The following is a 25,919-nucleotide window of genomic DNA, read 5'->3' as shown; positions in this document are numbered from 1 at the left end:
CATAGCATCCTGGGCCGCGGCTCCACACCGATCTCAGCGACGGACCGGCTGTCGCGCTAATCACGCATCAGATCCGGATCCGTCGTGGTTAAGTGACGTCATAAGAGTGACGCACGGTTTGTCCAATCAACGCCGTTGGGTGGGAAAAGGCGGGACTTCCTTTTCGTTGGGTGAGTGACACAACTCCTAGCCAATCACCGCGGACTTCCGTGTTCTTAAACGGAAATACCGCCCCCACCTTGAGTGACTCGGGTCATAACCAATCAGCGCCGAGTTTCGGCAGGAGGCGGGATGGATACGGCTCTCGTCCAATCAGAATTTCTATTCCGGGACTGCACTGAATTACGGCGGGCGGTGACACTTCCGAGAAATGGCCACTGGGTGGCGACAGAGATACACGAGTCTATGGCGGTGAGTCTCAAAGCGCTGTCGAAGACTTGTTGTGCAGATATTGATTTTTTTTTTCAGAAGTGTAAATATTTTATACTATCTATGTACCCCTGATGACATTATTGATTTGCTATATATACTCTTGTTTTGTATCGTATCTATTTTTATTGCTACAAGAGTTCAAAAAGAACTGCACTTTCGACAGAGATACACGAGTCTATGGCGGCGAATCTTGAAGCGCCTCCTTACAGATCCTCGTTGTGCAGAGATTGAAAATCAAAACAGATGGTAACTGTGACTTTTGTGACAGCAACTCTGAAAGCTAATGTAAAGAAGGAAACTAATATTGACATTACTTTTAAAGAAGTAACACCATGCAACATTTAAACCCATTGAAAGTAATATGAAAATGTCGTTTGTATTTAAAAAAATATGATACTTCCACGATATAATAACTAACGAAATGCTGTGGGAGGAGACCCATGTTTAAACACTTTAAAACGGATGTAAATGCGTTTGTACAGACAATTTGAAACATGTACGGACCTTATCTGTTTTTGTTTACTATTAAACAAGATTACTTGTTTCATCTTTTTGCATAACATGTACATGTATTATCGTATGTACCCCTCACTATACTCTATGTTATATGTATTCTTGTTTTTATGGCATGTATTGTTGTTCTAATTAAAAAGAAAAAAGACGCGAATCGATGACGTCAAAAGGAACTCGCCCACAGGGCTTGTGGGAGATGTAGTCTCTCTAGTGCTCTATAGCGCACTACAGAACACGTGCGCTGCCCACGCGTTCCGCAGATTTGATTGAGCATCAGAATTAATTCTACAATTTCAGCGTTTAATCGTGTCGCGGATTTCTATGTCTCTCTTGCAAGACGGACTCGGCAGGAGCTGTTTCTTGCTCTCCGGAGTGAAGCTGCTCTGGGAAGAGACGAGCAAATCTTCAGACTCTTTGTAAATGAGACATCATGACAGCTGCGCCGACCTGTTTGTGTAAAGGGCAGGAGTATTGTGTCCCCCTGATTGTGTTATGTGTACTCTAGTGTGTATTTTTCTTTCTGTTTTCTGTTCTGTGTATTTCACAAGCCTGTGTCTGCAGCGCTCATCCTGCCTGCATGTTTGCAAACTTTTCTCCTGTGTTTATTTTACTTTGTTAAATAAAACGTGGTTGCCGGGGAAACGGTGCTGCAGAAGTTGTTGCGATCTGACCTCCAGCAGATAAACAGACGGCTTTTTTAATCTAATCAGCGAGCAAAGCAGAAACGTTAGTCTAGAAAGCGCTAGCTGGAGTATTTTGTGGACATTATGCGGAAGAAAAGGAAGAAACGGTGACTCGCAGGCTGTGGGACAGGACTATCAGGGACACATCAGCGCTGGGCTCACTGGACCATGAGCGAGTCCTGCTGGGTGTGTTACTGCAGGAGTGAGGAGTCTCCGGTCTCCGGTCGAGACCTGCATGTCTCCTGCATGTGGAGGTGAGAGACGGCGGCGCAGTGGGTTCCAGCACTGAGACCCTGGATTTAATTCCTGGGGTGCTGTCTGCGTGGAGTTTGCATGCTCTGCCCCTGTTCTCGTGGGTCTGGTTTCCGGGGGTGCTGTGTGTGTGGAGTTTGCATGCTCTGCTTATGTTCTCGTGGGTCCGGATTTCTGGGGTGCTGACTATAGCAATGACCTCCTTCCTCTACAGATTTTTTTTTTATTCCGGTGGGATCATCTGCAGACTTGATTCATTTCACAGAGTCAGCAGTAGATACACAGTTGTTAGCATAGGAGGAGTACAGAAGAGCTGACAGCAGTGCTGGGGACCCCGGTATCTCTTCCACTGAGGACCCTCTGGCACAACCAGAGGTGTGAAATTGCCTCCATTCTTTGTAAACTTACAGGTTTCTCTGGACTGCAGCCCCCTTGCGCTTCGCTTTGGATATGCTGTGCTGTTCTCTATAACAGAAGACCCTTTGTTTGGAAGGAATGGGAAGCTAAAAGCAGAGTCACAGTCTCTGATACATCTAATCAAAACAGTAAGTTCTTTAAAACAACTCAAAACATTGTCATCAAATAAAAATGAATTTGCAAGTCAAGGTGCACCACTAAACCCCCCCCAGGAAAACAAAATCCCCACCTGATCGCACTTGATCGTATCCGTCAACCTGAGTGACAAATTCATTGTGGATAACTACATGCGTGTGATCACCAACTGCTCTGGGATCAAAGACTATTTCGTTTGTTTTTTTAACATTGAGAATTAGGCTATTGTTGTCATGCCATTGCACAAACCTTTGGACTTCTGACATGTATACAGATAAGCTGCTACCTCTATGCATTAACTGGCGATGCTGTTCAGGACAGCTGTATTGTCTGAGAATGTGAAAATGAAGATGCTTTGACTACTGCTTGTACAATCATTTGTATAAAGTGTGAACAGCACTGGAGAGCTCACACAGCCCTGAGGGGCACCTGTGCTCATAGATCGTGACGTGGAAAGAGTTTTGTTGAGCCTGACATACTGTGTATGATTTGTTAAAAATGAATGGTACCATCGCATAATGTTATGGTTAACAGAGTTAGTGTGTGTTGCGTGTATTGTCTGTTTAGGATTCTGTGGCATTCCAGTTGGGAGGATGTTTTTACAGAACTCTGTGCGTGGAGTATCTACAGGCTGTTTGTCCCATTTAGTGTCATCTTGCTCAGTGAAGGGATCCCACACTTCCCTGCTGCATAGGGCAAAGGGTTTGATTGCACTTTTAATATTCAGAGCCAATTGTATTGGGGGATTGATGTTGTAGAGCCTCCTTTTACTGGCATGGAAAGCCCTGTGTGCCTGGTCCTTCAGTGACTTCACTGTCAGGAAAACCCCCAGATGAACTGATTGTCAGTCAGAGGTATGTGTAGCTGGTTGTGTTTCAAAGTGTTGTTCTTCAGTTGAGTCAAGTGTTGTCGACTGTGTCTTGGCCACAGGCCTTTCGTGGTCTGAGGGCCTGGAGTTTGTCTAGTGGCTCCTGCTCAGTGACTGGGGAGTCTAAGGGGTTGGGTGGTCTCTTATAGCCAATTGGAATATTTTCCGGTTTTCATATATGTTGTTCTGGTCTAATGCTTCTGTGTCTGGGATCTGTCGGTAGACATTTTCACAGTATGTTTTCCAGACTGATCCATTCTGGAGGCTGGTTTTCATTCATTTCAATGATTCCATTGTTCCTAGAAATAGTTTTGATTTATGGACTCCTATAGATTACATTATATAGGATATATAGAATGTATGCATTGAAAGTATCCTCCAATGTCTGAGAGTTGTCTGTTTGCGTTTGTGCTTTTCTTCTTGAACGTGTGCTTGTCCAAAAAGCTCACAGATCAGAGTAGTGTGGTTGTGTTTTTGTGTTAGTTCTGGTAGTTCTTTTCGGGTGGGCAGCATCCACATTTTTTCAAAACAACCCAATTTACAAATGATAAATTCCAATATACTGTAACAGCGAGGATATTGTCATCTTGCAACAGAGATCTTAACAATTAATTACATCCACAAATATTCGTATAATTGTTTAGTCCCCAAATAAACCTCCTAGATTCTTTCAAGACTAACATGTATGAGCTGTACTTTACTTTGTAAAAATACTCTTCACCTAATAGTGTCAGAATTGAGGAGAGACTTACAGCGATCTTTAAAACTTTTAAACATGTAGCCCTTAAACTATATCGAAATACAAAAGGGTCTCTTTCTGTTCATCATAAGTGTCTATAATTTAATTTTCAGCACAGAGTGTATTTGACAAAAAATGCCATCAAACAAAAAGTGATTTGCAGCTCACAGTGCAGTTCTTGCAAGCTCACAGGTGTATTTAAAACGTATGCGCATGTAGACTGTCAGCTATATTGAATTAACAGGAACTCTGGAGTATCGGCATGTCATGCGGTTGAGTTGATCTGGGAGAAGGACCTGGCTGAACATCTGGGGCCTGAACAGTGGAATAGGGTCTGGAAAGACGTACACAGTGTATTTCCGTACATCGTGAACTTTATTTAATATTCTGCACAGAGTGTCTCTGATGTGCGGGAAACTGTCCAATGCAGCCGTCTGTATCGGACTCGTGCTGGCGTTGTAAAGTGGGAAGCTGGCTGTTTTCATGTAGGATTTGGAAAGGCTTCCGGTTAGTGCAATATCGGTTTATGGTATTAAAAACTCTTTCACGTTTAAATGCAGTGGTCGCCTCTTAGGATCCCAAGAGCTCCTGATCTCTTAACTAGTTTCCAGGAAAAGAAAATCAAGAAAAGATCATAATTACTTGGATTTGTGCAAAAAGTGGAAAAATATAAGAAGAAGGAATATGAGATAAATAAAACTTTGTCAGGCTGATGAACTGCTTTTCTTAGGTCGTTACAGTGTGAAATATCTCCTGGCACAGCCGGACTTTATTACTTTCTCATTTGTAATACACATATAGAATCCTAAACTGTTGATTTCCTCCCTTCCTCTGTTGGCCTGTGCTGTTGACGCAGGGACTGGTCTCATACTAATGCTACATTAGTTTCTCTCCCATTGCAGAGTCCCTCTCTCACTGTCTAGTCTTCATCTTGACTGACTGGACCTCCCCTGCCCTCTCTCTGCACTGCTCTGACTCTCCTTTATCACCCCAGCTCTGCCTTTTACGCACAGTATTAAGGTTTGCTTTTCAGTGTTAAAGTAGAACATCTGTCTGGCTCATGTCCTCCACGTCTCCAGGTCAGCTCTGCACAGTTTCTCCGGTTTCCTACAGCAGCTTCTCTCAATGACACAATGTGCCTGAATGATCCAGCACCTCAGTGTGTTTTCTGCTCCCTTTGGCTGCCTGCTTGTGTCCCATCTGAAATGGAACAGTGATGCCCCTTTCAAGATGGACAGCCAGGTCTTTGTAGCCTCAGTCCTGCAAAACTACAGTAAGTAGAACAACACAGGGGCAGAGCTGGTCTCTGAGGAATAACCTTTAAGTGATTTCACAGTGGCACAAGCTGACAATCTTGCTTGAACAGAAAAAAATTAATCTGTCTTTCTGGGTGGTGCAGACCTGTTTCTTAGTGCTGGCCCACTGAAATGGTAATCCCAGCCAGCGCTGGAGAGACATGAGATAGGGATCCTTGTGAAGTGTGGAATTAGAATAAGAAACCTAATTCACATTTACAACAGAAATTCCTGATGCGCAATAAGAAAAACGTGTATTCCACTATCAACTCAAATGTGTCCGGAAAACCCTCCCTGAATCTCGCCAGCTCCACTGTTCCCGTATTCAATGTCATGATTCCTTCTCTCCCTGTCGGCTAAGGGAAACCCGGAGTGGAAAAGCCTTTCACTGGACCCGGACTGCCGGCTAAGGAAAACCCGGTGTGGATCAGCCTTCCACTGGATCCGGACTGTCGGCTAAGGAAAACCCAGACTGGATCAGCCTTCCACTGGATCCGGACTGTGAGCAGGTTTTGTCCAATCGGCGCTGAGATTTCAGCAGGAGGCGGGAGACGTGCGGCTTTGCCAAAAAAAAGAAGCATAAATGAATGGACTATCTTTTATCTTGGAGGAAAAAAAGGAATAAAAAATTCTTAGTTTTTTTTTAATATATGGCACGATTAGAGCTGGTCTTTGGCATCTTTTTATTTCCGGTGTTTGGGTTCTCTGAAAATTCTGTACCTCAGAAATGTTTTAAAAATTCAGGACTTTTTTTTACAAACTTATATAAAGAAAGAGACTAATTTACTTTTAAAGGAATACATTTGTTACATTTTAATCCCCTTGAAAGGAAGATGAAAATATCGTTTGTATTTTTAAAAATTATTATACTTGCGCAACATAATTATTAACGGAATGGTGTCCAGGAGACCCTGTTTGAACAGTTTCAAACAGATGTAAAGACGTACTGTGTCTAGAAGTAAGAACGTTGAAGCATGGATGGACCCTTCTGCATTTACCTTGTTTAATCTTTTTTTCCACTAACTGTACATGTATTATTGCATGTATCCCTCACAATACGATTGCTGCGTTATGTTTTCTTGTAGTTTTTGATCTCATAAAAAATACAAAAGACGCGAGTCGATGACGTTAAAATGTTGTCGCCCACAGGGCTTATGGGTAATGTAGTCTCTAGTTCACTGGGCTGCCCTGCCCCCGTGTTTCGCTGATTTGATTGAACGTAAGAATTAATTATATTAATACAATTTCAGCGTATTTATCGTCTCTTGTATTTCTATCTCTCTCTTCTGTGTTCCCTTGTGTGTATGTTTTCTTTTATTCACGTGTCTGCAGCGCTGGTTTATCGACCCGGCACATAAAGCAAACCCACTGTCCTCGTGTTTCTTTTAGCTCCAGTCTTGTTTGCAAACTTTTCTCCTGTGTTTATTTTACTTTGTCAATAAAACGTGGTTGCCGTGTCAACGGAGCTGTAAAAGTTGTTGAAACAGATGGCTTTTTTTATCTAATCGGCGAGTCTCCGGTCGCGTCATGATCTGCATGTGGAGGTGAAAAGGTGAGAGACGCGGCGCAGCGGGTGGCAGCGCTGGGACCCTGGGCCTGTTTCTCTCTGGGAGCAACAGGAGGTGTGTGCGTGACTGCTCAGCTGCAGCAGGAGTCCAAGTGTGCGCAGATTTCTTGTTGGGGTTTCTGTTTGTACGGAGGAAGCGGTTGTGCCATCGCGTGGTCCGAGTTATAGCACGGGACGAGAGCTCCCGAAGAGCGCCTGCCTCCTGCCCGATTCGACGGCTAAAATCATCACAGAACGAGAGGAGCCAACAGGAATGCAAGTCTCTTCCGGTGAGGAGCCTCCGACACAGCCCCCAGTACTGGGTGTGCAGAAAGAATCCTATTGTACAGTTTTGGTGTGAAATGGCCTCCAGTTCTTGTAACATGATGGGTTTCTCTGGACTGCAGTCCCAGTGCACTCCGCTTTGGATATGCGGTGGTGTTTTCTACAATGGAAAACCCTTTGTTTGTACAGAATGGAAATGGCAGTCTGCATGTTTTAATAATCTAATGTGATCGTGTACTACAGCTTAAACACTGAGCCAGGTGACGTTTGATTCTAAAAGATTTCTCTGTCATTTCAGCGGCGCCTTGTCTGCGGCAGCCCGGCAGCTCCTGCTCCCCTCCGGCCGAGACTCTTCCCTCTCCAGAGGTGGGTTAGTGCTCTCAGCTCATCTTCTCTCACACAGCTGCGGGTAGAAACGCTACTTCCACTGGGCAGAGAGCAGACGGGCAGTGGGAAGGGCAGCCCTGTGTTTGGGGATCAGGGCTGTCCCTGCTGAGGGATGCTTTCAGAGCCAAAGCAGCTGGCGGGGTTATGAGCTTTGTGATCCAAATAAGACATAGAAAGACAGAGAATGAGAAAGAAATAGTGTTGCATGCATCTAATCAAAATAGACTCTTTCAGACAAAACAAATATTGAACAAAAACTTAGTTGCAACTCACACTGCACTACACTTTCTTCTAGGCTGACATGACCGATAGTTTGTGCTGTCTTCCTTTCAGTCTGCAGGGTGTGCATCTTTTTCCTCAGCTTCCTGCAGAAGGAATCGGTTTCTCCTGCCCTGGTTTCACTCCTTTATATCTCACAAGCTTCTGCAGCTCCTGGAGGCTGACGACATTTTTGCTGTTTCTGAAAAATTGCTGACTGGCTCATCAGCGCAATTGCTGATTCAAAATCCTTTACTCACATGTTGCCTTAGCCTCTGTATCACAGAGATGTGTGCTTTTCTGGGTTGGATAGATCGATAGTGTGCTTTTGCTCAGTTGCTCTGCTCAATGCGTGGTCTTGTTTTGTATATAAAAATAATTTAGCAGAGACATTTGCTTAATAAGGCAGTAGAATAAATGTTGTGATGCTGGTGTGATGGTGCTCTCCAAAAAACTGATACAAATGGATAGAGAGACAAAGTGAGAAAGAAAATGTATACATAACAGACATATATGCAGAATACAATACAGTGCTATAAAGCACAGTACCCTAGAGTGAAGATGGAAATCATTCATTCTAGTGCAGAAGAAGTGAATCTGCTCGCAATGGTTTTCCTGTACAAATGGAAAACGTTGTGAATTCTACATAATTCACAGGAAACAAAATAAACAACTCATTCACTCACCTGTTGTCCATGGGCGTCTCTGCTCAAATTTGATTTTTTTTTGAAGAGCACCGTGACCCAGAGCTCAGTAATCGTTTCGCTACTGAAGATCATTCAGTTTTTAATGCTTTTCATTTTAACATCCTACTTGTTAGTATTTCCTCTTAGATGAGAATACTCTGGTACTTTTCCAACATGGGTCTTAGTTGAGTGAGCTTTATTAGAATAATTGAACAATACTTTCACCTGCACATAACACTCAGAGATTTTTCAAGGGTTAAATATGGGAGCTACGTTTCTTACATGTATCCTTTTGTAAGTTGATTCACAAAGCTTTCACCGCCTCCACTCCAGTGAATCACTTTGTTTAGCAAGTGATCAGGTGTAACAGTTTAATTTCTTCCTGCAAATAATGCCTTTTCCTTTTTCATCCCATTCAAGTCTCCGTCCTAGTTAAAGTCATTGTGATGTAGAACGGCAGTGGTCCAGTTGAAAGGTTCAAGGTTTCGCTGTGCTTTAGAGTGCAGATAAAGAAGATAATAGGAGAGGAAACTGGAAAAGCCGTGACTCTGTCATTCAATTCAATTTATTTTCATATAGCGCCTTTCACAACAAGGTTGCCCCAAGGTGCTTAACAGTGCAAGTAAATATACATTTTGTGAATACAGAACTGAAGACAATGGAGGAAAGGAACCAAAGGCTCCTCAGTAAGGAGAATAAAATCCTCTAGGGGTCCAAGGTCAACTGGCTGCCCAACCCCTTTGGGCATGCTAATATTATATCATTAAAAAAAAAGAAAGAAATGAATGCGGGTTTTAATCAATCCATCCATCCATCACGTCGTCTGTATGTCAGTACCCCATGCAGGTCTCTGCAGACCAGCAGAACCCTCCTAAACGACAGCTGTATCCACGATGCCCCTGAAACCATGCTGTGTACGGTATTTCTCCTCTGCAGCATCCCTGCGAGGCAGGACAGGTGCCTGACCTCTGAGAGCCTTGTAAGTAAGTAGAAGGAGTTTGAAGTCCGCCCCGTACATGATAGGAAGCCAATGAAGAGAGATAAGTATGGGGGTTATGTGGTCATACCTGTTGCTCCAAGTAACAATTCTAGCTGCTGCATTCTGTAAGTATTCAAACTCTTTGCTGTGACAAATCTAACATACTTTAGGCAGACAAAATGACCTTAAAAAGCCACACGATTTTTGAGTAGTCTGTCTGTGTGTAGTAACAGTGGTTCACATTATTTCAGAACGTATACTCCCGTCTCTGTAACTTTCCTCAGTCAGCTAGTGAACGTTCTGTATTTACACCACGAATGCACTACTTTGTCTCGCACGCGGTCACACTGGCCGTCCACAGGCACGGGCAGGAGCAGGGAAGACAAGGCCGCTCTGTAGTGCCCCTGTGGCTCTCCAGCAGAGGGGAGCACTTTGCTCAACAGCCCTGAGCCGAAGGACCCAGTAATAAAGCTGAAAATCTGGCAAGTCCCCCAGTCTCCCTGGGGCGCTGGAGAATATTTCATCTGATGCTGAGGTTCCTGTAACTCAACACAAAATTGAACACGGCGAGTTATGAGTTTGTAAAGAAGTGACAGCGGTACAATGTCAAACAGGAAGTTAACCTGCAGGAAAGAATGAACTGAATCTCGTGATATTCAAGCACGCAGTGTGACATCCACTGTCTATTCAAATCTACTCTGCAAGTCTTACAATACTTTTTCTTATACCGTCTCCTGGTTATTGTTTTGTGAGTGCTTGCACAGGAGCTGTGGAGCCGTGATTCCCCCGAGCCAGAGCCCTCGTCCTCCCTCGACAGCGAACTGAGCTCCAGCGACTGGAGCAGCTACCTGCCGTCGTGGGACCTCCTGCAGATTGGGAACGGGTAAGGCAATTCGACACGAGCCCACTCCTCTTCCCACTGCCTACGCTCCTATAACAAATAGTTTCAGGGTGTTCAAGTACGGGATAAAGAGATTAAAGGTGTTCCCAATTGGCTGAGGATACAACTGTCTCTCTGAGAAAGCACACAGATGTAGACAAAGCAATTAAATGCGTTTACAAGTCATTTCCTCTGTATCTGGTCTTTCTTTACATATCAGAAAAGTGAACTGGTGGCTGTTGGAAAGTGTCTGCACCATACGTAATATACATGTAAAAGATGTGATTAAATATCTTGGTATTAAGATTTTCAAAAATCCAAAAAGAGATGTGATTTGATGTTCTTTACTACTGTAAAATAAAAAAAAATATTCATGGTTGTTATTTGTCAAACACAGGCAGAAGGAGGCCTAAATGCTACAGGGTTTAGAGCATCTAATACTGATACCGACAGAGTATTATTTACAAAATTAAGCAAAGTAGGTGGTGTATGTTTCCCCTAATTCAATCATTCAGGAACTAGCGGGTATAGACTTCTTACTTGAATGTCATTTGGATGCTGGAAACCCCCCCAAAACGTACCAGCTTCCATGAAGAAGTTCTCCTCACGTGGTCTCTTATAGATAAACATACCTCCCATTGATATCATCATCTAGAATACAGAGAAAAAATAAACCCGTGCTTTGAAAACTGGGTTTAAAATAGTATAAGTGGGGTCAACAAATTAACTGGTGTGGATGATGAAATGTAGAATCAAGAAGATTTTATGAATAGATATAATGTTTGTGATAAGTCTGATAACAATCCGTCGTAACCAGAGCTACTCCTAGAGAGGTATTGATGCTTTTAAGAAACTAACAGTAGCCCATCAGAAACTATAGAAGGATTTACAACCTTTATTAGACTACAAGGAAAACAATTTAGTTCTACTTGTACTAATAAATACTTAAGATCCCTCTTGCAATCTCACAATATCTTGTCAAACTATTTTGGAGCACCTCTTTGGGGAAACTGAGTGGAATAAAACATGACGATTGTCAAACACATTTTGTATGAATAATAAGGTTAAGGCGTCATTACAATATTGTACATTGAATCGACCCGGTAAAGATACATAGTGTGCAGAGATTTAAAAGTAATATAGATGATAATTGTCTTTTTCAAAGCAGCCCAGAAACCTCACGTTTGTTTTTTTGTCCTGTTATTAAAACACTGAATTGATCGGCACAATTGTGTAAAGAAGGTTTCTAATTCGGACATTTATTGGTGAGAAATAGATGTTATTTTACTGCTCAATACTGCTGAACCGAATATAACATATAATGTATCACTGACTTAATCATTATACTTGCTCGTTATAATATGTGTACATAGCCTAAAGATAAAAAATAATCGAGCATTTAATAATTAGACCGTATGTCGTAGTAGCAGAGTGTACTTCTCGCCTAATTGATGTGGTCGAGCAACACCACAATCGCCTTACAATACGTCCGTTCTGTTGCTCTGACTTTCAGTTTCGGCAGTGGAATGGATTCCAGGGCAAACCCGTTCTCGTTTGATTATCCGTTTGAAATCTCGCCCAATATAACAGCAGTAAAATAACACCTATTTCTCAGCAATAAATGTCAGAATCGATGAAATGATCGTTACTATTTCTTCATTACGATCTCGTTATCGAAGCCTTTTCTTTCCTTGGTAGAAGTAAGGCGCTTCCAAATGGAAAGAAGTCACATCTGAAACACATGAGGGCACGTCTCCAAACTATTTCTAAATGTCCCAACATGAAAGCTGTGCTTACCTAGTCTGTATTTGCCTGTATAATGTACCCCGGTCTGTAATGTAAGATCTGTAATGTACTCTTGTGTGCATTGAATAGCATTTTTACTATTGCAATATAAATGTTAAAGAAGAGAAAACACAATAAGGTCGAATTAATCAACAACGTGAGGCGACTCGCCAGTAAAGTAACTCTCCGGCGACGTCTGGAGTTCAATAACTCTCGGCCCTGCAATACGGTTTTCCGTGAGTCCGCAGTGCTTGACGAGCAGAGAGCGGAACCATAGCATCCTGGGCCGCGGCTCCACACCGATCTCAGCGACGGACCGGCTGTCGCGCTAATCACGCATCAGATCCGGATCCGTCGTGGTTAAGTGACGTCATAAGAGTGACGCACGGTTTGTCCAATCAACGCCGTTGGGTGGGAAAAGGCGGGACTTCCTTTTCGTTGGGTGAGTGACACAACTCCTAGCCAATCACCGCGGACTTCCGTGTTCTTAAACGGAAATACCGCCCCCACCTTGAGTGACTCGGGTCATAACCAATCAGCGCCGAGTTTCGGCAGGAGGCGGGATGGATACGGCTCTCGTCCAATCAGAATTTCTATTCCGGGACTGCACTGAATTACGGCGGGCGGTGACACTTCCGAGAAATGGCCACTGGGTGGCGACAGAGATACACGAGTCTATGGCGGTGAGTCTCAAAGCGCTGTCGAAGACTTGTTGTGCAGATATTGATTTTTTTTTTCAGAAGTGTAAATATTTTATACTATCTATGTACCCCTGATGACATTATTGATTTGCTATATATACTCTTGTTTTGTATCGTATCTATTTTTATTGCTACAAGAGTTCAAAAAGAACTGCACTTTCGACAGAGATACACGAGTCTATGGCGGCGAATCTTGAAGCGCCTCCTTACAGATCCTCGTTGTGCAGAGATTGAAAATCAAAACAGATGGTAACTGTGACTTTTGTGACAGCAACTCTGAAAGCTAATGTAAAGAAGGAAACTAATATTGACATTACTTTTAAAGAAGTAACACCATGCAACATTTAAACCCATTGAAAGTAATATGAAAATGTCGTTTGTATTTAAAAAAATATGATACTTCCACGATATAATAACTAACGAAATGCTGTGGGAGGAGACCCATGTTTAAACACTTTAAAACGGATGTAAATGCGTTTGTACAGACAATTTGAAACATGTACGGACCTTATCTGTTTTTGTTTACTATTAAACAAGATTACTTGTTTCATCTTTTTGCATAACATGTACATGTATTATCGTATGTACCCCCGACTATACTCTATGTTATATGTATTCTTGTTTTTATGGCATGTATTGTTGTTCTAATTAAAAAGAAAAAAGACGCGAATCGATGACGTCAAAAGGAACTCGCCCACAGGGCTTGTGGGAGATGTAGTCTCTCTAGTGCTCTATAGCGCACTACAGAACACGTGCGCTGCCCACGCGTTCCGCAGATTTGATTGAGCATCAGAATTAATTCTACAATTTCAGTGTATTAATCGTGTCGCGGATTTCTATGTCTCTCTTGCAAGACGGACTCGGCAGGAGCTGTTTCTTGCTCTCCGGAGTGAAGCTGCTCTGGGAAGAGACGAGCAAATCTTCAGACTCTTTGTAAATGAGACATCATGACAGCTGCGCCGACCTGTTTGTGTAAAGGGCAGGAGTATTGTGTCCCCCTGATTGTGTTATGTGTACTCTAGTGTGTATTTTTCTTTCTGTTTTCTGTTCTGTGTATTTCACAAGCCTGTGTCTGCAGCGCTCATCCTGCCTGCATGTTTGCAAACTTTTCTCCTGTGTTTATTTTACTTTGTTAAATAAAACGTGGTTGCCGGGGAAACGGTGCTGCAGAAGTTGTTGCGATCTGACCTCCAGCAGATAAACAGATGGCTTTTTTAATCTAATCAGCGAGCAAAGCAGAAACGTTAGTCTAGAAAGCGCTAGCTGGAGTATTTTGTGGACATTATGCGGAAGAAAAGGAAGAAACGGTGACTCGCAGGCTGTGGGACAGGACTATCAGGGGCACATCAGCGCTGGGCTCACTGGACCATGAGCGAGTCCTGCTGGGTGTGTTACTGCAGGAGTGAGGAGTCTCCGGTCTCCGGTCGAGACCTGCATGTCTCCTGCATGTGGAGGTGAGAGACGGCGGCGCAGTGGGTTCCAGCACTGAGACCCTGGATTTAATTCCTGGGGTGCTGTCTGTGTGGAGTTTGCATGCTCTGCCCCTGTTCTCATGGGTCTGGTTTCCTGGGGGTGCTGTCTGCGTGGAGTTTGCATGCTCTGCCCCTGTTCTCGTGGGTCTGGTTTCCGGGGGTGCTGTGTGTGTGGAGTTTGCATGCTCTGCTTATGTTCTCGTGGGTCCGGATTTCTGGGGTGCTGACTATAGCAATGACCTCCTTCCTCTACAGATTTTTTTTTTATTCCGGTGGGATCATCTGCAGACTTGATTCATTTCACAGAGTCAGCAGTAGATACACAGTTGTTAGCATAGGAGGAGTACAGAAGAGGTGACAGCAGTGCTGGGGACCCCGGTATCTCTTCCACTGAGGACCCTCTGGCACAACCAGAGGTGTGAAATTGCCTCCATTCTTTGTAAACTTACAGGTTTCTCTGGACTGCAGCCCCCTTGCGCTTCGCTTTGGATATGCTGTGCTGTTCTCTATAACAGAAGACCCTTTGTTTGGAAGGAATGGGAAGCTAAAAGCAGAGTCACAGTCTCTGATACATCTAATCAAAACAGTAAGTTCTTTAAAACAACTCAAAACATTGTCATCAAATAAAAATGAATTTGCAAGTCAAGGTGCACCACTAAACCCCCCCCAGGAAAACAAAATCCCCACCTGATCGCACTTGATCGTATCCGTCAACCTGAGTGACAAATTCATTGTGGATAACTACATGCGTGTGATCACCAACTGCTCTGGGATCAAAGACTATTTCGTTTGTTTTTTTAACATTGAGAATTAGGCTATTGTTGTCATGCCATTGCACAAACCTTTGGACTTCTGACATGTATACAGATAAGCTGCTACCTCTATGCATTAACTGGCGATGCTGTTCAGGACAGCTGTATTGTCTGAGAATGTGAAAATGAAGATGCTTTGACTACTGCTTGTACAATCATTTGTATAAAGTGTGAACAGCACTGGAGAGCTCACACAGCCCTGAGGGGCACCTGTGCTCATAGATCGTGACGTGGAAAGAGTTTTGTTGAGCCTGACATACTGTGTATGATTTGTTAAAAATGAATGGTACCATCGCATAATGTTATGGTTAACAGAGTTAGTGTGTGTTGCGTGTATTGTCTGTTTAGGATTCTGTGGCATTCCAGTTGGGAGGATGTTTTTACAGAACTCTGTGCGTGGAGTATCTACAGGCTGTTTGTCCCATTTAGTGTCATCTTGCTCAGTGAAGGGATCCCACACTTCCCTGCTGCATAGGGCAAAGGGTTTGATTGCACTTTTAATATTCAGAGCCAATTGTATTGGGGGATTGATGTTGTAGAGCCTCCTTTTACTGGCATGGAAAGCCCTGTGTGCCTGGTCCTTCAGTGACTTCACTGTCAGGAAAACCCCCAGATGAACTGATTGTCAGTCAGAGGTATGTGTAGCTGGTTGTGTTTCAAAGTGTTGTTCTTCAGTTGAGTCAAGTGTTGTCGACTGTGTCTTGGCCACAGGCCTTTCGTGGTCTGAGGGCCTGGAGTTTGTCTAGTGGCTCCTGCTCAGTGACTGGGGAGTCTAAGGGGTTGGGTGGTCTCTTATAGCCAATTGGAATATTTTCCGGTTTTCATATATGTTGTTCTGGTCTAATGCTTCTGTGTCTGGGATCTGTCGGTAGACATTTTCACAGTATGTTTTCCAGACTGATCCATTCTGGAGGCTGGTTTTCATTCATTTCAATGATTCCATTGTTCCTAGAAATAGTTTTGATTTATGGACTCCTATAGATTACATTATATAGGATATATAGAATGTATGCATTGAAAGTATCCTCCAATGTCTGAGAGTTGTCTGTTTGCGTTTGTGCTTTTCTTCTTGAACGTGTGCTTGTCCAAAAAGCTCACAGATCAGAGTAGTGTGGTTGTGTTTTTGTGTTAGTTCTGGTAGTTCTTTTCGGGTGGGCAGCATCCACATTTTTTCAAAACAACCCAATTTACAAATGATAAATTCCAATATACTGTAACAGCGAGGATATTGTCATCTTGCAACAGAGATCTTAACAATTAATTACATCCACAAATATTCGTATAATTGTTTAGTCCCCAAATAAACCTCCTAGATTCTTTCAAGACTAACGTATGAGCTGTACTTTACTTTGTAAAAATACTCTTCACCTAATAGTGTCAGAATTGAGGAGAGACTTACAGCGATCTTTAAAACTTTTAAACATGTAGCCCTTAAACTATATCGAAATACAAAAGGGTCTCTTTCTGTTCATCATAAGTGTCTATAATTTAATTTTCAGCACAGAGTGTATTTGACAAAAAATGCCATCAAACAAAAAGTGATTTGCAGCTCACAGTGCAGTTCTTGCAAGCTCACAGGTGTATTTAAAACGTATGCGCATGTAGACTGTCAGCTATATTGAATTAACAGGAACTCTGGAGTATCGGCATGTCATGCGGTTGAGTTGATCTGGGAGAAGGACCTGGCTGAACATCTGGGGCCTGAACAGTGGAATAGGGTCTGGAAAGACGTACACAGTGTATTTCCGTACATCGTGAACTTTATTTAATATTCTGCACAGAGTGTCTCTGATGTGCGGGAAACTGTCCAATGCAGCCGTCTGTATCGGACTCGTGCTGGCGTTGTAAAGTGGGAAGCTGGCTGTTTTCATGTAGGATTTGGAAAGGCTTCCGGTTAGTGCAATATCGGTTTATGGTATTAAAAACTCTTTCACGTTTAAATGCAGTGGTCGCCTCTTAGGATCCCAAGAGCTCCTGATCTCTTAACTAGTTTCCAGGAAAAGAAAATCAAGAAAAGATCATAATTACTTGGATTTGTGCAAAAAGTGGAAAAATATAAGAAGAAGGAATATGAGATAAATAAAACTTTGTCAGGCTGATGAACTGCTTTTCTTAGGTCGTTACAGTGTGAAATATCTCCTGGCACAGCCGGACTTTATTACTTTCTCATTTGTAATACACATATAGAATCCTAAACTGTTGATTTCCTCCCTTCCTCTGTTGGCCTGTGCTGTTGACGCAGGGACTGGTCTCATACTAATGCTACATTAGTTTCTCTCCCATTGCAGAGTCCCTCTCTCACTGTCTAGTCTTCATCTTGACTGACTGGACCTCCCCTGCCCTCTCTCTGCACTGCTCTGACTCTCCTTTATCACCCCAGCTCTGCCTTTTACGCACAGTATTAAGGTTTGCTTTTCAGTGTTAAAGTAGAACATCTGTCTGGCTCATGTCCTCCACGTCTCCAGGTCAGCTCTGCACAGTTTCTCCGGTTTCCTACAGCAGCTTCTCTCAATGACACAATGTGCCTGAATGATCCAGCACCTCAGTGTGTTTTCTGCTCCCTTTGGCTGCCTGCTTGTGTCCCATCTGAAATGGAACAGTGATGCCCCTTTCAAGATGGACAGCCAGGTCTTTGTAGCCTCAGTCCTGCAAAACTACAGTAAGTAGAACAACACAGGGGCAGAGCTGGTCTCTGAGGAATAACCTTTAAGTGATTTCACAGTGGCACAAGCTGACAATCTTGCTTGAACAGAAAAAAATTAATCTGTCTTTCTGGGTGGTGCAGACCTGTTTCTTAGTGCTGGCCCACTGAAATGGTAATCCCAGCCAGCGCTGGAGAGACATGAGATAGGGATCCTTGTGAAGTGTGGAATTAGAATAAGAAACCTAATTCACATTTACAACAGAAATTCCTGATGCGCAATAAGAAAAACGTGTATTCCACTATCAACTCAAATGTGTCCGGAAAACCCTCCCTGAATCTCGCCAGCTCCACTGTTCCCGTATTCAATGTCATGATTCCTTCTCTCCCTGTCGGCTAAGGGAAACCCGGAGTGGAAAAGCCTTTCACTGGACCCGGACTGCCGGCTAAGGAAAACCCGGTGTGGATCAGCCTTCCACTGGACCCGGACTGTCGGCTAAAGAAAACCCGGAGTGGATCAGCCTTCCACTGGACCCGGACTGTCGGCTAAGGGAAACCCGGAGTGGGTAAACCTTCCACTGGATCCGGATTGTCGGCTTAGGAAAACCCAAACTGGATCAGCCTTCCACTGGATCCGGACTGTGAGCAGGTTTTGTCCAATCGGCGCTGAGATTTCAGCAGGAGGCGGGAGACGTGCGGCTTTGCCAAAAAAAAAAGAAGCATAAATGAATGGACTATCTTTTATCTTGGAGGAAAAAAAGGAATAAAAAATTCTTAGTTTTTTTTTTTAATATATGGCACGATTAGAGCTGGTCTTTGGCATCTTTTTATTTCCGGTGTTTGGGTTCTCTGAAAATTCTGTACCTCAGAAATGTTTTAAAAATTCAGGACTTTTTTTTACAAACTTATATAAAGAAAGAGACTAATTTACTTTTAAAGGAATACATTTGTTACATTTTAATCCCCTTGAAAGGAAGATGAAAATATCGTTTGTATTTTTAAAAATTATTATACTTGCGCAACATAATTATTAACGGAATGGTGTCCAGGAGACCCTGTTTGAACAGTTTCAAACAGATGTAAAGACGTACTGTGTCTAGAAGTAAGAACGTTGAAGCATGGATGGACCCTTCTGCATTTACCTTGTTTAATCTTTTTTTCCACTAACTGTACATGTATTATTGCATGTATCCCTCACAATACGATTGCTGCGTTATGTTTTCTTGTAATTTGTGATCTCATAAAAAATACAAAAGACGCGAGTCGATGACGTCAAAATGTTGTCGCCAACAGGGCTTATGGGTAATGTAGTCTCTAGTTCACTGGGCTGCCCTGCCCCCGTGTTTCGCTGCTCCCCTCCGGCCGAGACTCTTCCCTCTCCAGAGGTGGGTTAGTGCTCTCAGCTCATCTTCTCTCACACAGCTGCGGGGTAGAAACGCTACTTCCTCTGGGCAGAGAGCAGAGGACAGTGGGAAGGGCAGCCCTGTGTTTGGGGATCAGGGCTGTCCCTGCTGAGGGATGCTTTCAGAGCCAAAGCAACTGGCGGGGTTATGAACTTTGTGATCCAAATAAGACATAGAAAGACAGAGAATGAGAAAGAAATAGTGTTGCATGCATCTAATCAAAATAGACTCTTTCAGACAAAACAAATATTGAACAAAAACTTAGTTGCAACTCACACTGCACTACACTTTCTTCTAGGCTGACATGACCGATAGTTTGTACTGTCTTCCTTTCAGTCTGCAGGGTGTGCATCTTTTTCCTCAGCTTCCTGCAGAAGGAATCAGATTCTCCTGCCCTGGTTTCACTCCTTTATATCTCACAAGCTTCTGCAGCTCCTGGAGGCTGACGACATTTTTGCTGTTTCTGAAAAATTGCTGACTGGCTCATCAGCACAATTGCTGATTCAAAATCTTTTACTCACATGTTGCCTTAGCCTCTGTATCACAGAGATGTGTGCTTTTCTGGGTTGGATAGATCGATAGTGTGCTTTTGCTCAGTTGCTCTGCTCAATGCATGGTCTTTTAACTCCGGCTGGGTACGAGCACCTCACTCTCCACACGGCTTTCCAAGGCTCTGTCATCGTGTGTGAGGATATTGTGTAGCTCGTGAAACAGTTCCCCCATTTGAGCCCTGGATTTACTGGGTACTTGAATACCTGAATCTTGCCGTCAGTCCTGATCACCTTGTTTTTGTTCTGCAAGGACAAGGCACCTCCCCAGCACTGAACACAGACTGATACTGGCGGGTTGATTGTGTTGTGGGAAAATGGGCTGTGGTGTGAGTTTGTGTCTGTGTGCCCTGTGGGGGAGAGGTGTCCCCTGCAGCGTGAACAAACATGCAGACTCCACACAGACAGCACCCCTGGAATCAACTCCAGGGCCCCGGTGCTATGAGGCAGCGATGCTAAGCACGGTGCCGCGGTGTTGCCCCCTTTGAAAATGTCTGACTTCTGTTTAATTTGAGGTCACAAGCTTATAAATGGTCTCACAACGTTTGTCTCATCTCAGGTTTCTCTGACCAGTCCCAAGGACCTGTAGTCACTGACAGCTTCTGCAGTCTGACGGTTCATTTCAGTAGGCTGGAGGGATGGCGCAATTATCCTCAAATCAGTGAGTATTGTTTTGCTCTTGTAACATGAAACATCAAAGAGAAGTCAACAGACCATTTCGAGAAACTGTTCAGAATGGCCCGTGGTGATTTTCTGGGTCCTTTAGTAAGCTGACCGGGACTGTGTCATCGACACACTTTGTGAGAAGTCAGTCTATGTGTTTGCTCTTGTAATCGTTCATGAACAACGTGTGTAAGAGAGGGAGAAGATTCAGCCCTGGGGTGATCCAGTTTTCTATTTAACAACCTCAAACTGCAGGAGAGAAATGCTTCATTTCTAAGATGGAAATATTATCAGAAGGTATAATTAGCCATTTGTGTATATCATGTCCAAAAATATGTTTTCTATATAAAAAGAATTTAGTAGAGACATTTGCTTAATAAGGCAGTAGAATAAATGTTGTGATGCTGGTGTGATGGTGCTCTCCAAAAAACTGATACAAATGGACAGAGAGACAAAGTGAGAAAGAAAATGTATACATAACAGACATATATGCTGAATACAATACAGTGCTATAAAGCAGAGTACCCTAGAGTGAAGATGGAAATCATTCATTCTAGTGTAGAAGAAGTGAATCTGCTCGCAATGGTTTCCCTGTACAAATGGAAATAAACAACTCATTCACTCACCTGCTGTCCGTGGGCGTCTCTGCTCAAATTTGATTTTTTTTTCAAGAGCACCGTGACCCAGAGCTCGGTAATCGTTTCGCTACTGAAGATCATTCAGTTTTTAATGCTTTTCGTTTTAACTTCCTACTTGTTAGTATTTCCTCTTAGATGAGAATATTCTCTTCGGCGTGTCTTTACAACTCTTCTCTTATTGCTCCTCTTGTCGGTAACCCGGTGTGAAAGCTCTCTCTGTCGGAATCAGTGTCTTACCTCTCCGTCTTGTGTTTCAGGTCTCCTCTGGCTGCCGACCTTGCCGTCGGGACAGAACACATCCCGCACTGACCACACTGCTGGGTTTACTGTACGTGACAATAAAGAGCTTGAGCAACACATCTAATGTGATCTCTGTACGCTTCCCGAGGAGCAGAGATGATAAGGTCTGTGTCCGTTCCCGAGTCTTTGCGAGAGGCCTGTTTAGTCCCTCACTGAAATGATTTTAGATGCCTGTGAGTCGTGCCCACTGACAAATGAAATAGTGCAGCATAATGAGACTTCAAGCAAAGATCTCATTAGCCCCTTCTGTGAATCGGTGTCTCGCAAGAGATCTTCCATCTCTTAGAAAGTTTCACAGCTTCGACCTCTAGATTAGAAATGACACCAATTGCACATGGGTCCAGCAACGTTCTATATAGTGCACATCCCCATCGGGATGAAAAACAAAAATCCCCAGTGGGGGAGTCCAGTCTTTCCCAGCTACGCAAATTGCTTTTCGTTAGGTGAGGTTATTGGAGAATGTTGTACAGTTTCTTAATGCAATAGGGCGAGTAAGACTGAAGTGCCCCCCGTGTTGACCGATCAGTGGAACGAAACTGAAAAAAGCTCCTTGAAACTGTGATTCATACACTTAGACACTGGCACAGCTTGGTGCTCACCTGCTGTCCGTGGGTGTCTCTGCTGAAATTTGATTTTTTTTTCAGGAGCACTGTGACCCAGAGCTCAATAATCACTTAACTACTGAAGATCATTCAGTTTTTAATGCTTTTCATTTTAACATCCTACTTGTTAGTATTTCCTCTTAGGGGAGAATACTCTGGTACTTTTCCAACATGGGTCTTAGTTGAGTGAGCTTTATTACAATAATTGAACAATACTTTCACCTGCACATAACACTCAGAGATTTTTCAAGGGTTAAATATGGGAGCTACGTTTCTTACATGTATCCTTTTGTAAGTTGATTCACAAAGCTTTCACCGCCTCCACTCCAGTGAATCACTTTGTTTAGCAAGTGATCAGGTGTAACAGTTTAATTTCTTCCTGCAAATAATGCCTTTTCCTTTTTCATCCCATTCAAGTCTCCGTCCTAGTTAAAGTCATTGTGATGTAGAACGGCAGTGGTCCAGTTGAAAGGTTCAAGGTTTCGCTGTGTTTTAGAGTGCAGATAAAGAAGATAATAGGAGAGGAAACTGGAAAAGCCGTGACTCTGTCATTCAATTCAATTTATTTTCATATAGCGCCTTTCACAACAAGGTTGCCCCAAGGTGCTTAACAGTGCAAGTAAATATACATTTTGTGAATACAGAACTGAAGACAATGGAGGAAAGGAACCAAAGGCTCCTCAGTAAGGAGAATAAAATCCTCTAGGGGTCCAAGGTCAACTGGCTGCCCAACCCCCTTGGGCATGCTAACATTATATCATTAAAAAAAAAGAAAGAAATGAATGCGGGTTTTAATCAATCCATCCATCCATCACATCGTCTGTATGTCAGTACCCCATGCAGGTCTCTGCAGACCAGCAGAATCCTCCTAAACGATAGCTGTATCTACCATGCCCCTCTTGGATCCATGGCACTGATGCAGCATTCAACTCACATGGTGCCCAGCCCATGACGGACAGGCCTCTGAAACCATGCTGTGTACGGTATTTCTCCTCTGCAGTATCCCTGCGAGGCAGGACAGGTGCCTGACCTCTGAGAGCCTTGTAAGTAAGTAGAAGGAGTTTGAAGTCCGCCCCGTACATGATAGGAAGCCAATGAAGAGAGATAAGTATGGGGGTTATGTGGTCATACCTGTTGCTCCGAGTAACAATTCTAGCTGCTGCATTCTGTAAGTATTCAAACTCTTTGCTGTGACAAATCTAACATACTTTAGGCAGACAAAATGACCTTAAAAAGCCACATGATTTTTGAGTAGTCTGTCTGTGTGTAGTAACAGTGGTTCACATTATTTCAGAACGTATACTCCCGTCTCTGTAACTTTCCTCAGTCAGCTAGTGAACGTTCTGTATTTACACCACGAATGCACTACTTTGTCTCGCGCGCGGTCACACTGGCCGTCCACAGGCACGGGCAGGAGCAGGGAAGACGAGGCCGCTCTGTAGTGCCCCTGTGGCTCTCCAGCAGAGGGGAGCACTTTGCTCAACAGCCCTGAGCCGAAGGACCCAGTAATAAAGCTGAAAATCTGGCAAGTGCCCCAGTCTCCCTGGGGCGCTGGAGAATATTTCATCTGATGCGGAGGTTCCTGTAACTCAACACAAAATTGAACACGGCGAGTTATGAGTTTGTGAAGAAGTGACAGCGGTACAATGTCAAACAGGAAGTTAATCTGCAGGAAAGAATGAACTGAATCTCGTGATATTCAAGCACGCAGTGTGACATCCACTGTCTATTCAAATCTACTCTGCAAGTCTTACAATACTTTTTCATATACCGTCTCCTGGTTATTGTTTTGTGAGTGCTTGAACTGTTTCTCAGCAGAAATAAGACCGATAACTCACTGCTTCAGGATGCACACTATGGTCGATGAAACCTGTGGTGTAAGCAAGCGAAGAGAGATGGATCCTTCTAAAACACAGAGGCCATCGGGAGGGCAGAAACACTCTGCAACAGGTAGGAGCTGTGGAGCCGTGATTCCCCCGAGCCAGAGCCCTCGTCCTCCCTCGACAGCGAACTGAGCTCCAGCGACTGGAGCAGCTACCTGCCGCCGTGGGACCTCCTGCAGATTGGGAACGGGTAAGGCAATTCGACACGAGCCCACTCCTCTTCCCACTGCCTACGCTCCTATAACAAATAGTTTCAGGGTGTTCAAGTACGGGATAAAGAGATTACAGGTGTTCCCAATTGGCTGAGGATACAACTGTCTCTCTGAGAAAGCACACAGAGGTGGACAAAGCAATTAAATGCGTTTACAAGTCATTTCCTCTGTATCTGGTCTTTCTTTACATATCAGAAAAGTGAACTGGTGGCTGTTGGAAAGTGTCTGCTCCATACGTAATATACATGTAAAAGATGTGATTAAATATCTTGGTATTAAGATTTTCAAAAATCCAAAAAGAGATGTGATTTGATGTTCTTTACCACTGTAAAATAAAAAAAAAATATTCATGGTTGTTATTTGTCAAACACAGGCAGAAGGAGGCCTAAATGCTACAGGGTTTAGAGCATCTAATACTGATACCGACAGAGTATTATTTACAAAATTAAGCAAAGTAGGTGGTGTATGTTTCCCCTAATTTAATCATTCAGGAACTAGCGGCTAGAGAAAAAATAAACCCGTGCTTTGAAAAGTGGGTTTAAAATAGTATAAGCGGGGTCAACAAATTAACTGGTGTGGATGATGAAATGTAGAATCAAGAAGATTTTTTGAATAGATATAATGTTTGTGATAAGTCTGATAACAATCCGTCGTAACCAGAGCTACTCCTAGAGAGGTATTGATGCTTTTAAGAAACTAACAGTAGCCCCTCAGAAACTATGGAAGAATTTACAACCTTTATTAGACTACAAGGAAAACAATTTAGTTCTACTTGTACTAATAAATACTTAAGATCCCTCTTGCAATCTCACAATATCTTGTCAAACTATATTGGAGCACCTCTTTGGGGAAACTGAGTGGAATAAAACATGACTATTGTCAAACACATTTTGTATGAATAATAAGGTTAAGGCGTCATTACAAAATTGTACATTGAATCGACCCGGTAAAGATACATAGTGTGCAGAGATTTAAAAGTAATATAGATGATAATTGTCTTTTTCAAAGCAGCCCAGAAACCTTACGTTTGTTTTTGTTTTGTCCTGTTATTAAAACACTGAATTGATCGGCACAATTGTGTAAAGGAGGTTTCTTATTCGGACATTTATTGGTGAGAAATAGATGTTATTTTACTGCTCAATACTGCTGAACCGAATATTACATATAATTTATCACTGGCTTAATCATTATACTTGCTCGTTATTATATGTGTAAATAGCCTAAAGATAAGAAATAATCGAAATGGAATCATTAGACCGTATGTCGTAGTAGCAGAGTGTACTTCTCGCCTAATTGATGTGGTCGAGCAACACCACAGTCGCCTTACAATACGTCCGTTCTGTTGCTCTGACTTTCAGATTCGGCAGTGGAATGGATTCCAGGGCAAACCCGTTCTCGTTTGATTATCCGTTTGAAATCTCGCCCAATATAACAGCAGTAAAATAACATCTATTTCTCACCAATAAATGTCAGAATGCACCGAAATGATCGTTACTATTTCCTCATTACGATCTCGTTATCGAAGCCTTTTCTTTTCTTGGTAGAAGTAAGGCGCTTCCAAATGGAAAGAAATCACATCTGAAACACATGAGGGCACGTCTCCAAACTATTTCTAAATGTCCCAACATGAAAGCTGTGCTTACCTAGTCTGTACTTGCCTGTATAATGTACCCCGGTGATCTGTAATGTACTCTTGTGTGCATTGAATATCATTTTTACTATTGCAATATAAATGTTAAGGAAGAGAAAACACAATAAGGTCGAATTAATCAACAACGTGAGGCGACTCGCCAGTAAAGTAACTCTCCGGCGACGTCTGGAGTTCAATAACTCTCTGCCCTGCAATACGGTTTTCCGGGAGTCCGCAGTGCTTGACGAGCAGAGAGCGGAACCATAGCATCCTG

At 43.1% G+C, this 25,919-nt stretch overlaps 3 long non-coding RNA genes across 3 annotated transcripts; 2 read left to right on the top strand and 1 right to left on the bottom strand.

The window, feature by feature from the left end:
* The first annotated feature begins 4,074 nt into the window (after nucleotides 1-4,074).
* On the top strand, nucleotides 4,075-6,808 carry LOC138224252 (uncharacterized). Its single transcript, XR_011182653.1, has 2 exons — nucleotides 4,075-5,312; nucleotides 5,696-6,808. It is a non-coding gene; the product is annotated as an uncharacterized lncRNA (long non-coding RNA).
* A 13,472-nt stretch (nucleotides 6,809-20,280) lies between these two features.
* Nucleotides 20,281-21,377, top strand: LOC138224238 (uncharacterized). The gene is made up of 2 exons (XR_011182623.1): nucleotides 20,281-20,378; nucleotides 21,276-21,377. It is a non-coding gene; the product is annotated as an uncharacterized lncRNA (long non-coding RNA).
* A 1,086-nt stretch (nucleotides 21,378-22,463) lies between these two features.
* LOC138224240 (uncharacterized) lies at nucleotides 22,464-24,856 on the bottom strand. Its single transcript, XR_011182625.1, has 2 exons — nucleotides 23,759-24,856; nucleotides 22,464-23,502 (listed from the first exon to the last, which is right to left on the bottom strand). It is a non-coding gene; the product is annotated as an uncharacterized lncRNA (long non-coding RNA).
* Between the last annotated feature and the right edge of the window lie 1,063 nt (nucleotides 24,857-25,919).

The sequence above is a fragment of the Lepisosteus oculatus genome, chromosome 19, assembly GCF_040954835.1.
Source record: "Lepisosteus oculatus isolate fLepOcu1 chromosome 19, fLepOcu1.hap2, whole genome shotgun sequence".
Taxonomy (NCBI): domain Eukaryota; kingdom Metazoa; phylum Chordata; class Actinopteri; order Semionotiformes; family Lepisosteidae; genus Lepisosteus; species Lepisosteus oculatus.
This window is presented reverse-complemented; position numbering and strand designations above follow the sequence as displayed.